Genomic DNA, 6,000 nt, shown 5'->3' on the forward strand with positions numbered 1-6,000 from the left:
GGAATGGCAGCCAAGGAGCTTGGAATAGAACCAGGCCCTCTGACTGGGGATGTGGGTGCCCCAGTCCGGGACTTCACTGCTGCCTGGAGCGCCCACCCTGACCTCTTCTCTCTGTGAAGGCAGCCCAGGTACAAGTGTGGGAGAAACAGGAAAAGGATCAACCCAGCCTGCCACCCCCCCCAGCAAGCCCCCGGGGATAGGAGTGGCTGCTCCACCCTGTCTGGGCCTCCCAGCAGCTCCTTGGTCACCAGGATGTCACAGATGCTCCTCCTGAGACAGCCCTGTGCGAGTGCCCTCAGTGAGTTGTGACAGAGCAGGGGGCAGGTGGCAGATCCAGGCCCAGAGGGCACAGACAGGAATGTGGGAGGCCTGAGACAGGCAGCAGCATCATGACCACAGGGCTGAGCCACCGCAGACACCCAGACCCTGGGCCCACTGTGTGGGAGACCCCACGTGGGGTGTGTTTGCGGGGTCACAGCTGCGTCCACAGTTGGGGGTTGGCACTGGGACCAGCTGAGGCACGAGAGAGGATTTCTGGATCATGGCCAGGGGCATTCACGCCCTCTGGGCTTTAGGTCTTCCTGTCCAGTCAGGGACCTCTTCCCACCCCTTATGTCCCTTGGGCCTGGAGGTGGGAGGTCTCATATCCATCTACAGGTGGGCACCACTGCCACCGTGCACGGCCGCACACTGAGCAGCCGAGCTGGTCTCCCTGCAGAGGGCGGGGCAGCAGAGTGGCTGCTGCTGTGCAGTGTTGGGCACGCGCCCCGGCTCTGAGCCGCAGTGTGCTCACGGTGACGCTGGGACTCTCACTGCTGCTCTGAAGGAGGCTGGCCAGCTACGCCTGGTCGGTGACGCGTGTGTCCTGCGGATCTCGGCCACGGCGACGGAGACCACACCCCCCCGCCCCGCCCCACACTGCACCCCTGCAGGAACAACACGGACAGCCCTGAATCCAGCCACCACTGGCAGTCATGGCAGCCGGCCCCGCTGCACCGCCCGCCTCCCACACCCACGCCTGGTGTCTGGTCCAGCACTGAGCAGACTCTGTGCAATGCGAGCTTTTATTGTTGCCTCCTCCAATGAGAGGCTGGCAGCGCGCGGAGCTGCACCTGCTGAGCACGTAGGCGTGGGACGGCCCGGGGTCTTCTGGCCAGGAGGGCTCCCTTAACAAAGAGGATCTGAGAAGATTTTATTCTGCAAAGAGAAATCGGGACACCTGGTGAGGCCGGGGCCAAGAGACACCTGCAGGGCGCAGGCACAGGGCACTTCCTGGGGAGGAGCTGCAGCCTGGCACTGGATCTGGGCAGCTAAAGGCAGATCCTCTCCTGCACCTGGGTGCCTGGGAAGCTCTTGTAAAAATCCCTCCCTTGATGAGGAATGAGAAGGTTCTCTATGGGGGATGCAGGTGAGGCTGGGACAGGCAGGGGCTACACGGAAGGCCTGGCATGAGGGTTACTGGTGGCCATCCTGGAGGAGGTGGGGCCCAGGTTGACTGAGAGCCAGGGGGAAGGCCAGCACCAAAAAGGCCTGGTGGAAATGGCACCTGCCCACCCACACCGGGAGAGTGGGCCTGATGCTCGGCCCTTGTCCCGGGACCACTGTGGGAGGACCTGTCCCTGTGCCCTCTGTCTCTGGTTGCTCAACCAGTCACTGCTGGTTTCCTTTTTCTTCCAGGGTTTTCGCACCAAAATGTGCCTCCTGTGCCCGTCCTATCCTCCCTGCACAGGTAGGAAGCAGTCGCCGGCCCCAGGTTTTGGGCCACGATGGGAGGGAAGAGCGGCCGCTGTGGCTCTGTAACCCTCAGAGGCATGGGGCGTCCGTTGGGCCCGTGCCCGTGGGGGCAGGTGCCCCTGGCATGAGTCAGCAGGACATGGTGGCCTCTGTCACCCAGCACTCCGCCTACCGCCCTCAGCCCCATGCTCCCCCACTGGGCTGATTGCTGGGTCTGCTCAGCTGTGCAGGCCGAGGGTGGGGGGCTGCAGATGAGCATGGGGCTGCCCGGGGCCCTGGGTCTCCCCACACATGCTGGTTGTGTCCGTGGCTGGTGTGTCCAGGGAAGCAGGCGTGGATGTAACACGCAGATGCCCACCAGCTCTCACATGGTGCTGTCGGCTGTGACCAGGGAAGGTGCCCCAGGGGCAGGTGCATGCGTGGTGTGCGCCTACCAATGCCCGGTCCAGGCCCGTGTCAGGGCTCACCTGGGCGTGAAGGCCCAGCTGCCGTGCTGGGACCCCGCTGTGCAGCCGTGTGCTCGCACACGCCGCTCACCCCGAGTCCTGCGTGCCTGTTGTGTGTGAACCCGTGTGTCCCCACAGGGCTGTGAGACGACCATCCGTGTGGTGTCCATGGACAGGGACTACCATGTGGAGTGTTACCACTGTGAGGTAAGCCTGACGGCCCTGCCCGCCTCCTCCCTCCGTGGCCCGGGGCTGCCGCCCTCCGCCCCAATCCTCCTCCTGCTCCATGGCATCACCTCCGTCCTGCCTTTCCTTTCCTTTCCCAGCGGGCCCTGTCCCTTCTGCCCAGGGTGTGTCCTCTCAGCCCCTGTTTCTTACTCACTGACTGCCCCGTGTGTGAGGCACCGGGACACGCAGAGAACAGACAGGCCCCGTAGTCAGGGAAAGCCATGTCCACACGGTGCTGCGTGCTGTTACGGAGGGCTGATGGAGCACAGGGGGCCTTGGAAAAGCAAGGATGGCTTTCTGGAGGAGGTGACTGACTCAAGCTGAGACTGACGGCTGAATAGGAGGTAGCTGGGGAGGCGGTGAGAAGGGCCTGACTTGGCGGTGGAAGCAGCAGGTCCTGGGGAGGTGTGGTGTCCTGTTGCTGGAGGGGCATGTGGGAGCCGAGTGGGACTTTGCCCCGGGGGCAGGGGAGCACCGTCAGAAAACACCGCAGGATTGCATGTGGATCTCAGAAAAAGGTTCTCGCTCCCTGCAGGCACTGAGTCGGAGGAGAGGGCACGGCCAGGGTGGGGTGGGGGCCCGGGAGACCGTGGTCCTGGGTCAGGGGAGGGGTTGGACAGGATCTGGTGAGTGGACATGGGAGGTGGGGGCTAGGGGTGCCTGTGGGGGGGTGAGGGGGAGCGGAGGAGGTGCTTGAAGCTGCAGACATCCCAGTTGGGAGGTCTGGGGCTGACTCTGCTGATGGATGCGGGAGCTTGGGGGTCGTGGGCAGGTGGGCCCCTCCCCACTGGCACTGACCCCCAGCTCTCGGCAGTCCGGGAAATCCCCGCAGGCGGCAGGTCAGGGCAGCTGCATGGCTCCTCTCATTGGCTACCTTCTCTTAAAGATGTTGTTTTAAAGATTTAGTTATTTAATGTGTTTGAAAGGGAAAACAATAGATCAGTCTTCCATCTGTTGTTTCACTCCCCAAATGGCTGCAACGGCTGGGGCTGGCCCAGACAGAAGCCAGGAGCCTGGAACTTCATCCGGGTCTCCCAGTGGGTCATCCTCCACTGCTTTCCCGGGCCATAGCAGGGAGCCGGAGCAGAAGTGGAGCCGTGGGATTTGAGCTGGGGCTCGGATCCGGGATGCCGGCGTCCCAGCCGTGGCCCACCGTGTTGTGCTGTGAGGCTGACCCCGCTCTGAGATTACCAGCCTGCCTCGCTTCCATTGAGCGGCTGAGAGTCACGCGGTTGGCTGTGTTCTCATCGCGGAAGGCGGGAGGTGACGTCCAGCTCCTGCGGCTCCTTCATGGCAGGGTGCAGCTGGGGGCGGGGGTCTTCCAGAGAGGGCACGCAGGGGCAGAGGGCCCGGGGTGCCCTGACAACACGGATATTTAGGGGACGGCTGGAGGCGAGGCGGCCACGGAGAGGAGGACGGGCGAGAGGGGGTTGGGTCACCGAGCCCAGGAGGGAGAGAACCGACGAGGATGCCGGGTGGGGGCAGAGGAGGAGGGTGGGGAACAGCGGGGCTCCAGTCCCCCCCGACCCCGTGCAGTCACGGCCTCTGCGCCTCTGCCCATGCAGCTGTCCTGTGCACTGTCCTGTCCCCTCGGGGTGGCCAGGCACACTCCTTAGCAAGAGGTTGATGCTGAGGGCCTGGGAGCAGCCGGCTGCTGGTGGTGCTGGCGCCCCCCGGGGACCCCTGCGTGGGAGCTGGGGTCTGCAGGCCGCTTTGCCCTCTCTGTCCCGTGGTCACAGTTTGCAGTCAGGAGAGCCTGGTGGACACTTGATGGGCACCCCCTGGAGGACCCTCCTCTGGGGTGCTCCTCCCCTTCGTCTGCTGCTGCTCCAGGGCTCAGCCGGTGGTCCTTCCCTGCTGAGTTGGGGGAACGCCCTGCTTCAGTTAAGGACCTCGGCGTGGCGGCCTCTTGTCCACTTTCCCTGCCCGGCGCTGCCCGCAGATGCCTGCCGGTGTGCACTCTGTCCAGCCGGGCGTGTGCCCCAGGGCCCTGAGCCTCCCTCGGAGGCGTGGCCGGGGGTGGTGACAGCGCAGTCCTCGCTGTGTCCGGGGACTGTGACTGCCCAGCCCTGCGCCCATGAGCCCTCGTCCGCTCCCTCCTCACTCGGGGCCCCGGGTTGTGCTCTTCCTAGGACTGCGGGCTGCAGCTGAGCGGGGAGGACGGACGCCGCTGCTACCCCCTGGAGGGCCACCTGCTGTGCCGCCGCTGCCACCTGCGGCGCCTCCGGCCGGGCCCGCTGCCCTCGCCCGCAGTGCACGTCACAGAGCTCTGAGCAGGGCTGTGGAGGAAGGGCTGGCCGGGGGCCCAGGTCCCTGTCAGGGCGGGCCTGGCCACCTCCACCCCACACTGCCCCCACACCCCCAGCTGCTGTCCTGTCCGCGGGGGCCGGCCCCCCGCGGTGAAGCTACTTCTATTTATTCACCGTTTGTGCCTCCTCCAGTTGCTTTCCTCTGGGACCTGCTGTCTCCCCCCGCCCCCATGGCCGGCTCTCCTGAGACCCCCGCATGCCCCCTGCACACGTGGGTGACGGGCAGCGGCCTCAGCCCAGCCCCCGTGGCCTCCCTGTTCAGAGGGAGCCTGGGGCCCTGGATGGATGGCCCTGCATTTCTGGGGTGTCTCTGAAAGCAGGGGGCAGTGGGCGGCACGTGTGTGTGTGCGTGTGTGCATGTCGGCTGGCCGTGGGTGCCTTGTTTGGTACTGGGGGGCCCGGCCTGTGGGCGCTGTGGGATTCAGCCTTGTCAGCCACAGTTCCCACCCCGCTGCTCACTCCCCTGGCCCCGACTGGGGGGCTGTGCCCCCCCAACACCTGGCCAAGACGCACCTGCCCCGCAGAGTCCCCGGCGGCCCCGGGTCTGGGCCCGGAGGGAGCTCGAGGCCGGGAAAGCCCCCGGCCGTGTGCACTGGGTCCTGGGCGCCACAACAAAAGGATAGGATCTGACTTAAATTAAGTTTTCATGCGAGGAGATTTTCATTTTCTTAAAAAGAATATAGTTTTCTTCTAAGAACTTGGGCCAAGGTTGTTGTTCCTGAAGAAAGCCACGTGCACTCATGAGCGTCCGACTTGTGGGGCCCGTGGCCGACGTGCAGACGGCAAGAACGCCGCGCTCGGTATTTTTGTATAAATGCCTCCAAAATCCCGGTGTGTGTCTGCCTCTCAGACTCCAGGCTGCGTGTGTCTGCGCGCGTCACCGCCTCACAGCCATGGCAAATACAGCGCCACTGGGTGCGGGCCCCAAGGGACTTGGCTTGTGGGCGGGCCCTGGCCGGGAGGAGCCCTCAGCGTGGTTTTCACGGGAAATTGTGCCCGAAGTCTGCCCTGCCCCCTGTTGGTTACGGCTCTTGCCCACCCCCACCCCCGCCCCCCGCCGAGGCTGATCTCCAGGGGTGCGCAGACCCAAGAAGTTCTCACCTGGAGTGGAAGCTGGGTCCTGTCCAGGAGGTGAGCAGGGCTTCAGGAGAGCCCTGGTGTGTGGGGGGGTACTGAGTGTGCGTGCAGGAGTGGGGGTAGCGCAGCTCTGGAGGACTGGCCCCCATGCTGTGTGGCCATGGGATCCGTGTCCGCCTTGGGAGGGGAGCGTGTGTGCACACTTG

At 64.9% G+C, this 6,000-nt stretch overlaps 1 long non-coding RNA gene across 1 annotated transcript; it reads left to right on the forward strand.

Annotated features, from left to right (window-relative positions):
• Window positions 1–1,625: 1,625 nt before the first annotated feature.
• Window positions 1,626–5,545, forward strand: LOC138846829 (uncharacterized). The gene is made up of 3 exons (XR_011384347.1): window positions 1,626–1,729; window positions 2,319–2,387; window positions 4,541–5,545. It is a non-coding gene; the product is annotated as an uncharacterized lncRNA (long non-coding RNA).
• The last annotated feature ends 455 nt before the right edge of the window (window positions 5,546–6,000 follow it).

The sequence above is a fragment of the Oryctolagus cuniculus genome, chromosome 18, assembly GCF_964237555.1.
Source record: "Oryctolagus cuniculus chromosome 18, mOryCun1.1, whole genome shotgun sequence".
Taxonomy (NCBI): domain Eukaryota; kingdom Metazoa; phylum Chordata; class Mammalia; order Lagomorpha; family Leporidae; genus Oryctolagus; species Oryctolagus cuniculus.